At 39.9% G+C, this 18,233-nt stretch overlaps 2 protein-coding genes across 10 annotated transcripts in view; one reads left to right on the forward strand and one right to left on the reverse strand.

The window, feature by feature from the left end:
- LOC106872264 (cilia- and flagella-associated protein 337) overlaps window positions 1-18,233 on the forward strand; it is a 165,200-nt gene that overhangs the window by 117,770 nt on the left and 29,197 nt on the right. The window lies entirely within an intron of this gene.
- The window catches only part of LOC106872276 (uncharacterized), a 45,017-nt gene that overhangs the window by 4,337 nt on the left and 22,447 nt on the right, over window positions 1-18,233 (reverse strand). The window contains exon 1 of one of the 6 annotated variants that reach the window (XM_089344730.1): window positions 17,881-18,033. The exons of 4 other annotated variants lie outside the window; for them this stretch is intronic. The gene's annotated coding sequence lies outside the window, so the exon portion shown is untranslated. Of the gene's footprint in view, window positions 1-3,927; window positions 4,132-17,880; window positions 18,034-18,233 lie in introns of those variants that run through there. One more of the 6 variants, XM_089344727.1, reaches the window with a different exon arrangement.

Consider the following 18,233-nt stretch of genomic DNA (forward strand, 5'->3'; position numbering starts at 1 on the left):
AAACAACCAATACATGTTCAGACTATTTTTAAGACAATGAGAGAGCACACAATAGATTATCAGCAGCAGGGTATCGATAATGGTACAGATCAAAAGTAGAATATTGATTGGTTGAGTTGAGTTTTAATAAATGAGATAATGCCATGAAGATTTTTTTTTTCCCCAATTGAAGAAAAAAAAATTGAATTCCAATAATAGCTACCAATCAGTTTTATTAGATGTTGTCCAAACAGCCATCAATTTAAATCTGCCAGGGATGGGTTTATATCTTCACCCATTATTCGTTTTGTCAGAGAATAATAAAAGTTTTAGGTTTTTGATTAATGGGAGTTTACAGGTTGTTACATTTATTGAAATCTTACCACTCCAGCATGGCCACAACCTTAGAGTTGAAGTGTATAAAAGAATTGAAGAAAGGTGAACTGGCAGAATCATTAGCACACCAGTCAAAATGCCCAGTGGCCATTTCATCCGTCTTTATGTTCCGAGTTCAAATTCTGCCAAGGTTGACTGCCTTTCATCCCTTCAGGGACCAATATAATGGAGTCATCCCGACCTCCACAGTCATTCTTATACAACAGATACAGTCTTACACTCGTATATATATATATATATATATATATATATATATATATATATATATATATATATACATACATTCATTTGTACACATATATACACATGCACACACGTACACATTTAATATATGCTTATACATACAAATACTACACATGTATATAGTCACATACTTGAGAAAGTGGGGGGGGGGGAATAAATACAAAAAATATACAAGAAATGTCAAGACATATGAATGGCTTGTACATGGACATAATACAAAAAGCAGGTTCGATCTTAGCATAACGATACCATCCTGATGGTTGTCAAATTCCTAGATGTATCTTTAGATTTAAATAAGAATATTTACAAACTCTATAGAAAGCATAACAATAGAGTTAGTTATATTAATGTAGGTTCGTGCCTACCCTCCATAGTGTTTAAGAATATAGTTAAAAATATTAGGAGAATTTCTAGCCTCTCCTCTGATATAATAATAATGTTGCCCCAATATATAATAAAGTTCTTAAAGATTGTGGCTTTAGAGAGTAAATAACTTATGTACCTGGTATTCGTCCAGAAATAAAGAAAAGAAAACAACGGGAATAGGAAAATTATCTGGTTCACAACTGCTTAATCTTCTGAAGTGACCTTTAAGATTAGTATATATTTCTTATCACTTCGACACTTCCCAAGAAAACAAATACAGGAAGCTCTTCGATAGGCAAAACCTAAAACTTAGTTTTAGTTCAACCACAAATTTTAAAAATATAATTACACACAACACAAAAAAAGCAACAACATGAAGCTGGCTGTTCTAGCAGAGATTAAGACTTGTGCCCGCTAAATGGAGCTTGCATGACCGAGACCATCATTTATGAAGCCACCGTATATACCACGACCGCTAAGGACACAGTTTCGTCCAAGAAATATGTGGGTTTCATAGAGGGAAATTTTAAAGCTAGGTTCAACAATCACACCTTAAGGTTCAGACACTGGGATAAAAGAAGAACAATCAAATTATCCAGTTATATATGGTCCTTAAAAGAAGAAGGTGTCAGTTATAAGATTCACTGGAAGATCTTGGCCAAGTGTAAACCTTACACCAATGGCAGTGGAAAGTACGCTCGTTGCGATATGGAAAGATGGCTCACCTGGAAAAGTTTTTTTGACCCCGCTACATGTCTAAATTCCATATTTTGCCATATGTGGATCATGTCCACATAGGCGCGGGAGTGGCTGTGTGGTAAGTAGCTTGCTTACCAACCATATGGTTCCGGGTTCAGTCCCACTGCGTGGCATCTTGGGCAAGTGTCTTCTACTATAGCCTCGGGTCGATTAAAGCTTTGTGAGTGGATTTGGTAGACAGAAACTGAAAGATGCCCATCGTATATATGTATATGCATATATGTGTGTGTGTGTGTGTGTGTGTGTGTGTGTCCCTAGCATTGCTTGACAACCGATGCTGGTGTGTGTTTATGTCCCCGTCACTTAGCGGTTCAGCAAAAGTGACTGATAGAATAAGTACTAGGCTTACAAAGAATAAGTTCCGGGGTCGATTTGGTTGACTAAAGGTGGTGCTCCAGCAGGGCCGCGGTCAAATGACTGAAACAAGTAAAAGAGTATATATATATATATATATATATATATATATATATATATATATATATATATAAGCACCATCCGAATGTGGCCATGCTGGAGCACCGCCTTAAAGGGCTTTAATCAAATAGATCGAACCCCCCCCCCCGCCACTGCCCAGGACTTATTCTTTGTAAACCTAGTACTTATTCTATCGGTCTCTTTTGCCGAACCGCTAGGTGACAGGAATGTAAACACACCAACATCGGTTGTCAAGCAATGGTGGGGGGACAAACACATGCATATATATATATATATATATATATATATATATATAATGGGCTTCTTTCAATTTCCATTGACCAAATCCACTCACAAGACTCTGGTTAGCCGAAGTGAGACCGAAGTGAGACCGAAGTGAGACCGAAGTGAGACCGTAGTTGTGACCAATGCCAATGTGGCCCGTTTAAAAGCACCCTTGAATTGTTGGGTAACATGCTGTGCTTGTGAAGACCAATTGAACTGAGTGAAATCGTAGTCATGGTCAATGTCAATGCAGCCTCTGACTCGCTACCGTACTGGTGGCAGATAAAAGCACCCACTACACTCTAGGAGGGGTTGGCATTAGGAAGGGCATCCAGCTGTCGAAACCTTGCCAGATCAGATTGGAGCCTGGTGCAGCCTCCTGGCTTGTCGGTCCCCAGTCAAGCTGTCCAACCCATGCTAGCATGGAAAGCGAACGTTAAACGATGATGATGGTGATAGTTTGTATCCAAGATGCCAGATGTAATCAAACAATAAGATTGAGGATGAAAAATAGGTAATGGGTGCATATGCCATACTTCAAGAGTTTTTGGCCCTTCGTCAGCAACCACCCAACCCATCAATCATCCATGAACTCATTGCTTTAACATTATCATCATCGTTTAACGTCTGTTTTCCATGCTAGCATGGGTTGGATGGTTTGACTGGGGACTGGCAAGCCAGGCGGCTGCACCAGGCTCCAGCCTGGTCTGGCAAGCTTTCTACAGCTGGACGCCCTTCCTAACACCAACCACTCCGAGAGTGTAGTGGGTGCATTTATGTGCCACCGGCACAGGGGCAAGAGGAGCTGGCATCGACCATGATCGGATGGTGCTTTTTATGTGTTACCGGCACAGGGGTCACAACTACATTTCCATTTGATTTGATTGTGATATTGCTGTTGATGTACTTGACTCAATAGGTCTCCTCAAGCACAGCATGTCGCCCTATGGTCCAAGGTACTTTTGAGTGGGCTGAGATATATATATATATATATATATATATGTATGTATGTATGTATTTATTTGTGTCTGTGTTTGTCCCCGCCCCCACCATCGCTTGACAACCAATGTTGGTGTGTTTACGTCCCTGTAACTTAGCAGTTCGGCAAAAGAAACCAATAGAAAAAGTACTAGGCTTACAAAGAACAAGTCCTGGGGTCGATTTGTTTGACTAAAGGCGGTGCTCCAGCATGGCCACAGTTAAATGACAAACAAAAAATAAGGGAATAAAAAAAAATATCGTTAGTTATTTCTGGATGCAGCCCCAGAAATACATTTCCATTCACCAGCAGCTATCATGACAGCAACAAGAAGAAGAAGAGAATGGCAAAACAGACATTAAAACAATTATCAAAAAAAAAGAAGAAAAGAAACCCCATAAGGTTTTCCCAAAGCGTTTTAGTAAAATGTGGCGCAGTTATGATAGAATCTGTACTTACCCAAGGCTAATGTGGGACAAAATTGGGGTAAATAAAGGCTAACTCACATTTTCAGATGAGGGGATGATAAAAGAGGTATGTCAGGTGGTATGGTTGTAGGACCGAGGTAGGGGTTGCTTCTCATGTGAGTTTAAGGGTGACGCATCTTATTAAGTCGACCCCAGGGAGGGAGAAATGATAAGACGAGGTGTTTGTCGACAGTGTTTACTGTTAGAAACTTGCTGAACGACTGGACGGACTGAAACAATGGCAAAGTATACGACGTGTGTGTGTGTGTGTGTGTGTGTGTGTGTGTGTGTGAGTAGAGAGAGAGAGAAAGAGAGAAGGAGAAGGGGAGCAGGAGCTGGTGGTGGGGGGACGCACACACAGGTAATTACTAGCAAGGATGGTATCGTTAGACGGAATAACAGCTGACGAAGAAAACGCACACACACACACACGCACACATGTATGCATGGTTCCCAGGGTATAAAATTCTTGTTTAGACATATGCTGGTTCATTAAGAAATGTGTGTGTGTGTAGAGAGAGACAGACAGACAGACAGAGTGTGTGTGTGTGTGTTGTGTGTTTTCACTGAATTATCGTCAACACAATTTTACTTGAAACAAAAAGATTACAAAGTACAAATTTAATTATTGTCATATTTCTGGATAGTCGTTTGTTTGTTTTTTTTTGTTGTCAAATAACCACACATGCACTCCATATTCGCCCTTCACTTCAGATTTATTCTTCTTCCCATTTCACTGAACAACAACTACCAATACTATGATTGGGTCTCCGAGCTCCCGGAAACAACTGTTCAACTTCTAACCCCTTTTTTCCTCTCCTTTAATTGCAATAAAAACCGAGTTAAAACAGAAACAATTTCTAAATCTCCCAAACAGAGACATTCAGTAACAGTTTGTAATAAGTCTACGTAGCTAAGTAGTTGAATGATCTCCCCTGCAAGAAAGATCATAGAGTAACCTCCCTTCTATAAGTTTCTCGAAGCATCTGTGTCATGAGACATGATTCTTAATTATTCAAGAAGCTTAGCGTTTCTCTTGGAAGCTTCTAGAATGTCTAGCGTTCCATTTATAATAAACAGCTTGCTAACCCTGATCTTCGCTTCTTAGTCGATTAGACTCTGAGCCATTCACGTCATTGCTGTGTCCATCTATTTCTCTATTGCCACATGACTGAAAGCCACCACTTAGCTGTTATTTCTCCATTTTTCCATGCATGGTCAGCGATACCTGATTTATCAATATCTCCTCGTATCACAGATTTGCGATGTTCCTCTACCTTTGTTTTGAGGGAGTAGAGGAACATACAAAGAATAAGTCCTGGGGGTCAATTTGCTCAAACGAAAGGCGGTGCTCCAGCATGGCCCACAGTCAAATGACTGAAACAAATAAAAGAGTAAAAGAATAAAAGAATAAAAGAATACACACACACAGAGTTACAGGAATAGTTCAAGGTGGAGAAGGTCAGAGAGAGAGAGAGAGAGAGAGAGAAAGAGAGAGAGACAGATTAATGTGTTTGCCAAGTTGGCTGTTGTATGAGCAATGGAAGTTTAGATCAAACATTCACAAACTTACAGACACAAAGAGAGAGAGAGAGAGAGAGAGAGAGAAAGAGAAAGAGAGAGAGACGGACTGAGGGAGAGGGAGAAGGTGAGAGATCCAACCACTTGACTAATGAAAGGAACTTGAAAACAGAGAAAAAAGCAGTGACTTTAAGTGCAACGTGAAAGACCAGACTGGAGACACACACACACACACACACAGGTAGTGTGTGTGTGTGTGTGAAGTCACTGTCCAAAGAGTTGCAAAAATGGCTGGCTCTCTGACGGAATTTAAGCGGAATGTGGAGACCAAGGTGAAAATATGCAAATGCGCACACACGCGTCATTCTCTCTCTCTCTCAATATATATTCTTTTATTTGTTTGTCATTTGACTGTGGCCATGCTGGAGCACCACCTTTATTTGAACAAATCGATCCCAAGACTTAGTCCTTATAAGCCTAGTACTTATTCTATCTATCTCTTTTGCCAAACCGCTAAGTTACGGGGACGTAAACACACCAACATCGGTTGTCAAGTGATGGTGGGCGGACAAACATACTCACACACATGCAAGCACACACACACACACAAGCGCACACACACACAAGCGCACACACACACAAGCGCACACGCACACGCACACACAAGCGCACACACACACAAGCGCACACACACACACAAGCGCACACACACACACGACGGTCTTCTTTCAGTTTCCGTCTACCAAATCCACTCACAAAGCTTCAGTTGGCCTGCAATTATAGTAGAAGACGCTTGCCGAAGGTCACACGCAGTGGGACTGAACCCAGTACCATGTGGTTAGAAAAGAAGCTTCTTAGCATACAGCCGTTCCTGCACCTTCAGATTTCACCGAGATCGACTTTGCCTTTCATCCTTGAAAGGGGTTGAGAAAATAAAATACAAACTGAGCACTGGGGGGGGGGGGGGTCAATGTGATCAATAACCCCTTGGAAATAATAGTAACTAATTATTATTATTATTATTATTATTATTTATTATTAAGGTGACTACATATAGACACTCTCACACGTTGAGTAATGTCAGTCCGCTGTCATCAAAAGAGCCCAATTGTAAAGTGGTTTTATTTCACATGCAGGGTAATGATAACATTAATAGGTCACAGAAGCAAGTTGCCTCTTAATTCACAGAGCTGTGGGTGTAAAAAGTAAGGCTGGTCTAATTAGATAATTGCTTAATTAAACAGAAAAAAAAAAAAAAAGCATGCTTACTAATCAACTTTCTTGTGCCTAGATTGTGTTAAATAAAGTTAACTAGTAGAACATGTGAAAATGGAAACACACACACACATATATATATAGGCACAGCAGTGGCTGTGTGGTAAGAAGCTTGCTTCCCAGCCACATGATTCTGGGTTCAGTCCCACTGCGTGGGACCTTGGGCAAGTGTCTTCTACTAAAGCCTCAAGCCGATTAAAGCCTTGTGAGTGGATTTGGTAGATGGAAACTGAAAGAAGCACGCAGTATGTGTATATATATATTTGTATGTCTGTGCTTGTCCCCTCCACCATCGCTTGACAACCAATGTCGGTGTGTTTACATCCCCGTAATCTAGCAGTTCAGCAAAAGAGACCCATAAAATAAGTACTAGGCTTACAAAGAATAAAACCTGGGGGTCGATTTGCTTGATTAAAACTCGAGGTGCTCCAGCATGGCCACAGTCAAATGACTGAAACAATATATGACAGGCTTCTTTTAGTTTCCATCTACTAAATTCACTCATGAGGCTTTGGTCAGCCTGAGGTTATAGAAGACACTTGCCCAAGGTTCCACGCAGTGGGACTGAACCTGGGACCATTGTGGTTAGGAAGCAAACTTCTTACTTCACAGCCATGCCTTCACCTATATATAAACTGATGTTTACGACTAAGTGTCCCCACCATCGCCACCACTGCCATTATGCTGACCCTACCCCCCGACCTCCCGTCTCCATCCTCGTTCTTACTTTGATTGATGATTGATCCTGACCGGTTAGTCAGCCTAATTCAAAGAATAATCGAAGTCACTACACAATACAAATACATCAATTGTTATTAGATTTGAGATTTACAGCGTAATTAACAGCTGAAGTGGATAATCTGCGATTGTGTGTGTGCATACATGCATGTGTGTATATATATATATATATATATATATATATATATATATATATATATATATATGTATATATATATATATATATATATATATATATATAGCAATAAGAAAATGGAGGAGAATATGCGGTATCCATCGACTTGCAGACAGTGTATTCCGTTGAATTAATTTGTTTATTTTGTAACTAAAATGACAAAAACCACAATATACAAATGCTTATGACATACCATGTCATATCAACAATTAAGGTTACAAATATAAAGTACATTTAGCAATTGGACCCGCACCCACTTATTACACTTGGTATAACACTAGTGTAACAATAATTGGGTACCCTCCCAGCAGTATATTGGATTGATACTATCCCTTAGTGGGTTGAATCCTCAACCCCCAACTCTCTTGCATTATATATATATATACAGGGTTGGCCAGAAGTCACCTGACAGTAAATCAAAACCATTTAATTCCAAGATTTATTTATGTTTAACGACTGAATGAATTTAATAAAAGCATCTAAGCATGAAACATCATGAAAATTGTTCAAAACTGAACTCCTTGAATGACACCATTTTTCCATTCAAGTCAATACAGAATTAAAGACGGTATTTATGGAATTTCGGTTTACTGTCAGGTGACTTCTAGCCAACCTTGTATATCTGCCCACACGTGACCCGTGACTAATTTTCCCATCTCTCCGTCTTTCGCCACTGGACGCTTAGCTTGCCGCTCAACATCTGTCCCCTCTCTTGCTATTTCTTTTCCTATGTCCATTCAGGATTTCTTCCAGGCATTACCCAGCATTCCCGTCTGTTTGGCTGAAAGTAAACAAATGTTATTTGAAATGATTGGATGAAGACGGAATAAATATACCTGACTGGCACCTGTGCTGGTGGCATGTAAAAAGCAGCCTCCAAGCATGGCCAATGCTAGTGCCTCCAGTCTGGCTCCCATGCTGTTGGCACATAAAAAGCACCCATTAGACTCTCGGAGGGGTTGGCATTAGGAAGGGCATCCAGCTGTAGAAACCATGCCAGATCAGACTGGAGCCTGGTGCAGCCTCTTGGCTTGCCAGTCCTCAGTGAAATCGTCCAACCCATGCCAGCATGGAAGGCGGACACTGAACGACAATGATGATGATAATAAGGATATATATATGTGTATATGCATACATATATAAATACAGACCCACATGTGCACTGACATACATTCATTAACACGGGGACACAGGTGCATACATATCTAAATACACCTATGTGCATGTATGTATGTATGTATGTATGCGTGTGTGTGTATACATATATGCAAACATACACTAGTGTGCAAGTAGTAAATCTTGTAAAGCTGTTATGTCTGCAAACGGATGGAAATAAAAGAGTCAACAGCTTTGCTCGGATGTCAGATTGAAAATGAAGTGCTTATGTTTGCTTTTGAGGGCCAAGGTCATTACTGTGAAGGATGTGCAACACATGGTGCATAGATTATTCACAGCTGTCAGGGCAACACCACCCGGCAACATGGCTTCGAGGATGGCCACACTCACACAACCAGACAACAATGGCAATAGCAGCTACAGACATTTTCACAAACGCACTGGTCGTATGAGTGTAGGTCCGTACACACACACACACACACCTTTTACTGTCCACGATGTTTCACATTGCTGGACTTCATTTACAGTTTCTAATCTCCCACGAATACAGACGTCTTCCCACACACACATACACGTTTCTTATGATCTTACGTCTCCATTATCTTCTCGAACAGAATGTCTTACTTCATTTAAAAGAAGGATAATTGTCTGTGTTTGTCTCCCACCACTGCTTGACAACCGGTTTTTGTGTGTCGACATCCCTGTAAACTTGGCAGTCAGGCAAAAAGAGACCAGTGGAAATTCTTTAAGGCGATGCCCCAGCATGGCCGTAGTCTAATGACTGAAACAAGTAATAGATAAAAGATATTCTATACTTGATTTTAAGTGGGGAAAACTAGAAGTAAGACTTCCACACAGGGAAAAGTTGAAACCAAATTTGAATAATGTTGTTTATGAAGATTTGACACTAAACCATGAGTGGGAGTCACACAAAAGTACACAGGCGAATCGTGCTTGTATATGTATACATACATTTATAAATAGTGAATTAAAAATACATCAGTACCAACTGGAGGCCAGGTGTCAATTCATTGTGGTCATTTCTAATGAATTTTTTAATTGATTGAGTTCATTATGTCGTTATAAAAAAAAACGCCTTCTGCAGATAAATTCATGACTTTTAAAATCAAGAACATCTCTCTCTTTCATACATATATGTGTGTATATGTGTGTGTGTATATTGCCTGGATATTTATGCAGTGAACACACTACTCATACTTTGTCGTAATACTACCTGGATTTACCTTAGATTTTTACCTAAGGGCATTCGTACTAACATCCATACCCTCCGAAAAATGACCTGTGAATTTTATTTCCTTATTTCCTTACTCTCTACTTTTCTATTTCATTGCTTATTACCTGCAAGTTTTCCATGTCTAGATCTTTCATATGGTCTCTACTCGTCTCTGAAACAAAATCTGAGGATTTCAAGAGAAATGTAGAAACAAAAAAAATGATGAGGCAACCATTAACTGTAACAAAACCATTTTACTGTTCTAAATTCTTTGAAGTAATTTAGCACCATTTGTGGGTCTCTTACTGGTCATAGTTGGTCAATCACCAAGTAATTAGTGGTTTTTAATGTCATTGTTAAGAATGAAGCCATTATTACACTCTGTGAAACAAACAGCAAAGACAACTATCATTATCATATTTTTAACATCCATTCTTTCGTTTTTCCACGCTTGCATGGATCAGATAGAATTCACCGAAATAGGTTAATTTTCTACGGCTAGTTGCCGTTCCTGTCGCAACACTTCACCTGTTTCTAGGCAAGATAATGTTTCCTCATGGCTGGATATGTATAACAGTGGTGTTCATTCACATGTGTGTGTGTGTGTCTCAAGACGAGGAGACACACACACACATGTATACGTATACAGATGCCCTTCCAAAAGCCAAAGTGGTTGGCATCCAGCTGTAAAAACCATGTCAAAGCTGACCTTGCAGGTGTTTGTACCACGTAAAAAGCACTCAGTCCACTCTGCCGGCTCTTGTCAAACTGTCCAACCTATGCCAGTATGGAAGGCAGTCATTAAACGATGATGATTACATGTATGAGACATGACAGAGTTGCAAAGACCATTTACAATGCGATCCAAAGGAAGGACTATCCTGTCGTGTACATCAAAAGGATGTCAGAATCTGCAGGCGTTCACACCCTAAAGAACAAGGAACTCTAGTGGAACACCTCGATTCTGTGCAAACACAAGAGACCAGATATTGTTTGGGGAGGACAAGGAACAAATGTCATGGACTGTAATAGGGGTCAGATGCCCAGCAGATGTGAATATACAATCAAAAGTCCAGAAAAAAAAAAAGGGAACATTTATGGTAAATAAAAGTGGAACTTACAACTTTTGTATGCTGACTAGGAATTCTCATTTGTACCTATCATCATCAACATCATCATCATTTAGTGTCTGTTATCCATGCTGGCATGGGTTGGATGGTTTGACCAAGGCTGGTAAGCTGAAAGGTTGCATCAAATTCCAGTCTGATTTGGCATGGCTGGATGCCCTTCCTAACGCCAACCACTCCAAGAGTGTAATGAGTGCTTTTATGTGCCATCAGCACGGGTGCCATTTGCGTGACACCGGTATCTGCCACGACCGCGATTTCATTTGGCTTGATGGGGGGACTTCTCAAGCATGACTTAATGCCAAGGGTCTCAGTCATTGCCCCCCTGGGGCCCAACACTCAAAAGGAGTTTTTTTGCGTCCAACCAGCATTGGCTACTTTGCCTCCATGGGGCCCAATACTAGAAAGGTGCATTAGGTTATCCACCAACAAATTTGAACAAAAACCTAGAAATACTTGGTTTCACATACATATATACACACACACACACACAAATATATATATATATATATATATATATATATATATATATATATATATATATATAGTTAAAAAAACAATAACAAAAAAACAACAAAGTGAGGACGTGATACGGATAGGGTTATTGGACGCTCGGGAAAGGAAAGAGAGAGTGTATGACGTTTCGGGCGTAGCCCTTCGTCGGAAAGATGGAAAGTTCGGAGAATGGAAATATATATAAATATATATACACACACACAAACACGCATGCTTATGGGCTGTGACACAGTTTTCCGTCTATGAAACTCACTCACGAGGCATCGGTCGACCTGGGGCTATAGAAAGCAACTTGCTCCAGATGCCAGGCTGGGAGACCAAAGCCAAACAAAAGCCCCTGCAACTGGGAGGTAAAATCTGTTACCACCGCCGCCGAGTGTAGCACACCTATATTGTATTACAATGGAAGGAAGAGAAAAGAAAAGACTTAAATTAAATCCCAACAGACAAAATAAAAACAAAACCTAAACAATCCAGAACAACAACAACAACAACAACAGCGAATACTGACTAATTTCAAATGGAAGAATATTTTTGCAGTTGAAACACAACTTTTGGGTTAGAATTCTCTCTCTGACCTGATTACGGACACCCGTGAGATCAAATTTGATACGGGAATCAGAAAATGCTGTGTTTGGTTTTCATTATTGAAATTTTAGCAGATTTGCAGGCATGGTTCTGTGTGGTAAGAAGCTGGCTTCCAGACCACGTGGTTCTGGTTTCAGTCCCACTCTGCAACGCCATAGATAAACTGCCTTCTACTACTATGGCCCTTGTGAGGAATGTGTTGCTGTGGACACCAAATCATGGTTCCACACCGGCTGGAAGACCACGGAAGACGTATATACAACAGTTTGTAGAAGATGTTGGATGCGAAGATGAAGTCCCAGAAACACTAATGGAAGATCGGGGAGGGGGGGAGTCAGGCTGGCGTGGGCAATCAGCTTGGCTAGATGATGCCTTGATGAAGAAACTACAGCCCTGGGCCAACCAAAGCCTTGTAAATAGATTCAGATGATGGAAACTGAAAGAAGCCCACCATGTGTATGTATATGTATGTATACACACCCACACAGACCCCCCCCCCCCCAGTCCCTCAAGGGCATGTCCCAACACATCTTCACCACCATCTTAACGCCCCACAAATACATTAATCCTTTTAGTAGTTAAGCAAGCCATACCCACCCGAAATACTTTATCCGTTTTACATTCAAACTGGCCAGATCCGGCCTCTCACACTTACCCTACAATGTCATTCTAAAAATAAACAATTACGTTATTAAAACATAATACATGGTTAATTCAAAACAACGTGACAAAACAAGCATTTGATTGATAAATCTGAATGCTAAAGGGTTAAAATAGGGACCACATGAGCCAATAAGGGAGGTTTTTCTGTAGTCACTTGGCCTCAGTTTATCAGCCAAATCTCTCAACAAACTGCCTACTGTCTTTAACTAGCCATATCCCAGCCCAAATATTCTACCTGTTAGATGTTCAAATGAGCCAGATCTGGCCTCTCACGCCTACCCTACAATGTCATTCTAAAAATAAACCATCATATCATTGAGCTATGAGATAATGGATAATTCAAAACAATATAAATAAATAAACCTTTGATGGATTAATTCGAATTCTAAAGGGGTCAACTGTAAGAGAGAGAGAGAGAGAGAGAGAGGGAGAGAGAGGGAGAGAAAGAGAAAGAGAGAAAGAGAGCACATTAGTGGAACATATGTTGCCAAAGCCCTGACACCTGTATCAGTCTCCGATTTTATTGAGTTTTAAAAAAGGTAGAAACAGAACTTATATTGATCAGTTGTTTGTGTAAATATGGCATTTGTTTGTTTGTGGCTATCTAATATCATCATGGGGACATGAAATTAAACCAAGGCAATTATTTGTTTAACTGCTTAAACAGGATTGCTTCTCTGCTGAGTAAACAGACCAGATCAGCAATGGAGTGACACTTGTCCTGCCCATTCCCCATCCGTCTCTGGCTCTCGATCTTACCACGTTCCATTAGCTGCTATCATTCTAATTGCCCGGCACCTGTGCCCAGTGTCACCTTCCTGGCACTTGTGCCGGTGGCACGTGTACAGACATTCAAGCGAGATTGTTGCCAGTGCCGCTGGACTGGCTCCTGTGCAGGTGGCATGTAAAATACACCATTTTGAACGTGGCCGTTGCCAGTACCGCCTGACTGGCCTTCGTGCGGGTGACAGGTAAAAGCACCTACTACACTCTCGGAGTGGTTGGCGTTAGGAAGGGCATCCAGCTGTAGAAACATTGTCAGATCAGATTGGAGCCTGGTGTAGCCATCTAGTTCACCAGTCCTCAGTCAAATCGTCCAACCCATACCTTGTGCCAAATGTAGAAATAATAATAATAATAATGCTGATGATGATAATTATTATTGTTGTTGTTGTAGTTGATTTGAATATCTCGTTTGTTTGAAAGAGAAACTGTTATATCAGTGAAGCTCAAAGAAAAAAAAAACCTACTACAATAAAACAAAATAAATTAATGTATTTTTTCTATTTGAGATCATGATGACAGCAAAAAAAAAAAAAAAGACAAAATATACATCATTATTCAGATTGCTGTCAGTAATGTGTGTACATACACACAGTATACATACTGTGTGTATGTATACGCATGCATAATAAGAGAATGCTTTTTATTTTTTGTCCATTTATATCATGGTACACACATACGAAATTATATATATATATATATATATATATATATATATATATATATATATATGAGTGGCTGTGTGGTAAGTAGTTTGCTTACCAACCACATGGTTCCAGGTTCATTCCCACTGCACGGCACCTTGGGCAAGTGTCTTCTACTATAGCCTCGGGCCAACCAAAACCTTGTGAGTGGATTTGGTAGACAGAGACTGAAAGAAGTCCGTTATATATATATATATATATATATATATATATATATATACATATACATATGTGTGTGTGTGTTAGTCCTCCCCTCACTTGATAACCAATGTTGGTGTGTTTACATTCCCATAACTTAGTGGTTCAGCAAAAAAGTTCGATATAGGCGCAGGAGTGGCTGTGTGGTAAGTAGCTTGCTTACCAACCACATGGTTCCAGGTTCATTCCCACTGCGTGGCACCTTGGGCAAGTGTCTTCTATAGCCTCGGGCCGACCAAAGACTTGTGAGTGGGGAAGATCTTGATATGATGGGCTCCATTCAGTTTCCATTTACTAAATCCACCACCAAGACCTTGGCTGGCCTAGGGCTGTAGTAGAAAAGACATTAGCCCAAGGTACCATGTAGTAGATTGAACCCAGAAATATGAGGACGGGGAGCACACTTTCTACCGCACTACCAAACTTTCAGAAAAGTGTATATTTTTTAATGAAATTTTCAAATGTAGATTACGATTCTATCATTATTTTAGCATTTAAACCAGCCAAATCCGCCGTCCCAAATATTCTGTCTCTTTTATGGTTAATCCAGCCAGAGACAACTTCTTTCATTTAGTCTCTGAATGATATTGTAGACTAATTGAAATTTCAAAGCTATGAGATAATACATGATTCATTCAAAACAATCTAGATAAATAAACCAGGCATTTGACAATGGTCTAAAAGCTTGAAGTCGAAAAATAAAAATAAAACGATCGATGGACACACACACACACACACACATACAAAACGAAACTTGAATTTTTGAAAAATTATGCAGTCTGTTCACAAAGTCTTTTTCATTTTAAAATTCTGATATAATCATAATTTATAGTCTCAAAGGTATTTGTAGAAAATTTCATTAAAAACGTACCCGTTTTTCTGAAATTCATAAGGAAACAAAATTAGTGTACCTAAAAAAAAAAAAGTAGTTTCGTTTCGTTTCGTTCCCCGATTCCATCATTTCTACACAACATTTCAGAATGGCAACTTAGCCAAAATAATCAGTGCCAATCTTAAAATGTCTTTCTTTACAAACGGCTCGATATCGTTAGGCCTCTCTCTCTGTAATTAGTGTTATGTGTTAATGAAATTAAGTGCAACATTTAACATTTAATTAGTTACTTATTAGTGGGGATGGCAGTTTAGTGAGAGTACACCTACCCTGTATACTTGTAACAACCTGACATGCTAGTAATAGCAGCCAAATCTCTCTGAAACCATACCCTACTGTCATGTACGCATGTATGTATATATTGCCATCCGGTTTCACCAGTCCTCAGTCAAATCGTCCAACCCATGCTAGCATGGAAAGCGGACGTTAAACGATGATGATGATGATGATGATGATATATATGGTACTACTAAAGCAGCGCGGACCCGAACGCGCAGTCGCGCGTCCGCGCTAGCTAGTCTTGAGTGGTCGATCCTAACCCTAACCCTGTCCCTAACCCTATCCTGCGTGTGCAAATGAATACGTGTTTAGGGTTAGGGTTAGGATCGACCACTCACGACTAGCTAGCGCGGACGCGCGACTGCGCGTTCGGATCCGCGCTGCTTTAGTAGTACATATATATATATATATATATATATGTCCTCTCAACGATTAACTGGAGATGATTTTTAAAATGAGAATATCTGAAATAAACCCGACAGCTCTCACAAACGAGAAAACTAAAAATGAACCCTATTGCTCTAAAGAAATTAAGTAAAAATCAGGAAAAATAATCCAGAATCCTTGTCCAGTACTGGATCGATCCCAAAATCTAAACAGTTTGTGCCAGTCATGAGGCCAAACATCTCTCAAAGTTTCATCCGTATCCATCCAGCAGTTTTCAAGATATCCTGTCCACAGGCAAACAAACAAACATGACAGAAAACAATAGTTTCAAATTTCGGCACAAGGCTGTTCATAGACCTTCCCCCTCCCTCAAGGCCACAGTCGCCCTGACCACTAGGGTCTTCTTATCCCCTTCCTTCAATCTACAGGCGAATGCTTAAAGCAAGCCTCTTTTAAACTAGGTTCTTCTTCTATCGGTCTCTTTTGCCAAACTACTAAATTATGGAGACATAAACAAACCAACACCGGCTGTTAAGCGATGGTGGAGAACAAAACAGACATCAAGATACACACGCACACACATACATATATAAAGTGGCTGAATTCCTTTTGAGTGTTTGGCATTATGTCATGTCTGAGAAGAAGACTCATCAAGCTGAGCAAAATCGCAGTCGTGGCAGATACTGGTGTCACGCCAACTGGAACCCGTGCTGGTGACACATAAAAGCACCCTGGGGTCACGCAAATGGCACGTAAAAACACTCATTACACTCTTGGAGTGGTTGGTGTTAGAGAGGGCATCCAGCCATAGAAAACCATGCCAAATCAGACTGTTGTCTGGTGCAGCATGCCAACCCGGTCATACTAGATTGGACAACGGATGTTAAATGATGATGATGACATATATGGGCTTCTTTCAGTTTCCGTCTATCAAATCCACTCAGAAGACATTGGTCAGTGATTCCCAACCTGTGGTTTGCAAAAGTAGCATTGGGTCTTCGTGAACTAAATTCAAAATTTCATATATATACATATATATATATATATATATATATATATATATATACATACACACACACACACATGTATGTATGTGTGCATATATATAGATAGATAGATAGATAGATAGATAGATAGATAGATAGAATGAGGCATGTCACCTCTAGGCTGAAACAGCTGTAAGACATTGTCTCTTCTTCGGTCACTAGATGTCTTTTTAATTTTTATTACTGATATGACATAATATGTCATATGTGTTTGTATATTGTTTTTATTGTCCTGTCCTCTTAGTTGAAAAATAAACAGGCAAATTGACATAACATAACATATATATATATGTATATGTATATATATATATATATATATATATATATATATATATATATATATAAGCGTATATGGGTGCAGGATGTCATAAACAGTGCAAACATGAAATACGTAAATAAGAAAAATGGAAAACAGGATGAGTAAACACAGAGAAAGGACTCTTTGCTCAAAATGAGGGGTAGACAGACAGCCAACGGCCGATGAAGGATCCTTTCTCTTTGCTTACCTGTCCCGTTTTCCATTTTTTTCTCGTTTACGTATTTCATGTTATTTGCACTGTTGGTAACATCTTGTACCCATATATTCATGTGTGTGTGTGTGTGTGTGTGTGTGTGTGTGTGTGTGTGTGTGTGTATACACACATATATATACTCTGGTCAGCCCAAGGCTATAGTAGAAAACAACTGGTGCAAAGTATCACGCGGTAGGACTGAACCCAGAACCATGAGGTTAGGAAACAAACTTCTTACCACATCTATAACACCTGCCCCTACATAGTAAACAAAACACGTGAACATGTGCAGGATGTATTCATTCTGATGCAGGAGAACTTCCAGCTAGAAGCAATCAAGAACCCCCAAAGATCCACCCTGGCCTCCATGGGCGCAAACCTTCGTCAGACTGTTCTCTAATTTCCAACTGCAACTTCGTTTCACTCGACGATTTTTACAACAGTCACACACAGCTCTTGACAAAAATCGTCTCGGAAGAACGCACCCTCAATGACAAGCGGAAGTCGATCGATTCCATGACCGCAGTACTTGACAGGTGTTTTTTGTTATTTTTTATTGATTTGGGAAGGATAAAAGAGGTAAAGAGCTGA

Source organism: Octopus bimaculoides, chromosome 28, assembly GCF_046866305.1.
Source record: "Octopus bimaculoides isolate indiv1 chromosome 28, ASM4686630v1, whole genome shotgun sequence".
Lineage (NCBI taxonomy): Eukaryota > Metazoa > Mollusca > Cephalopoda > Octopoda > Octopodidae > Octopus > Octopus bimaculoides.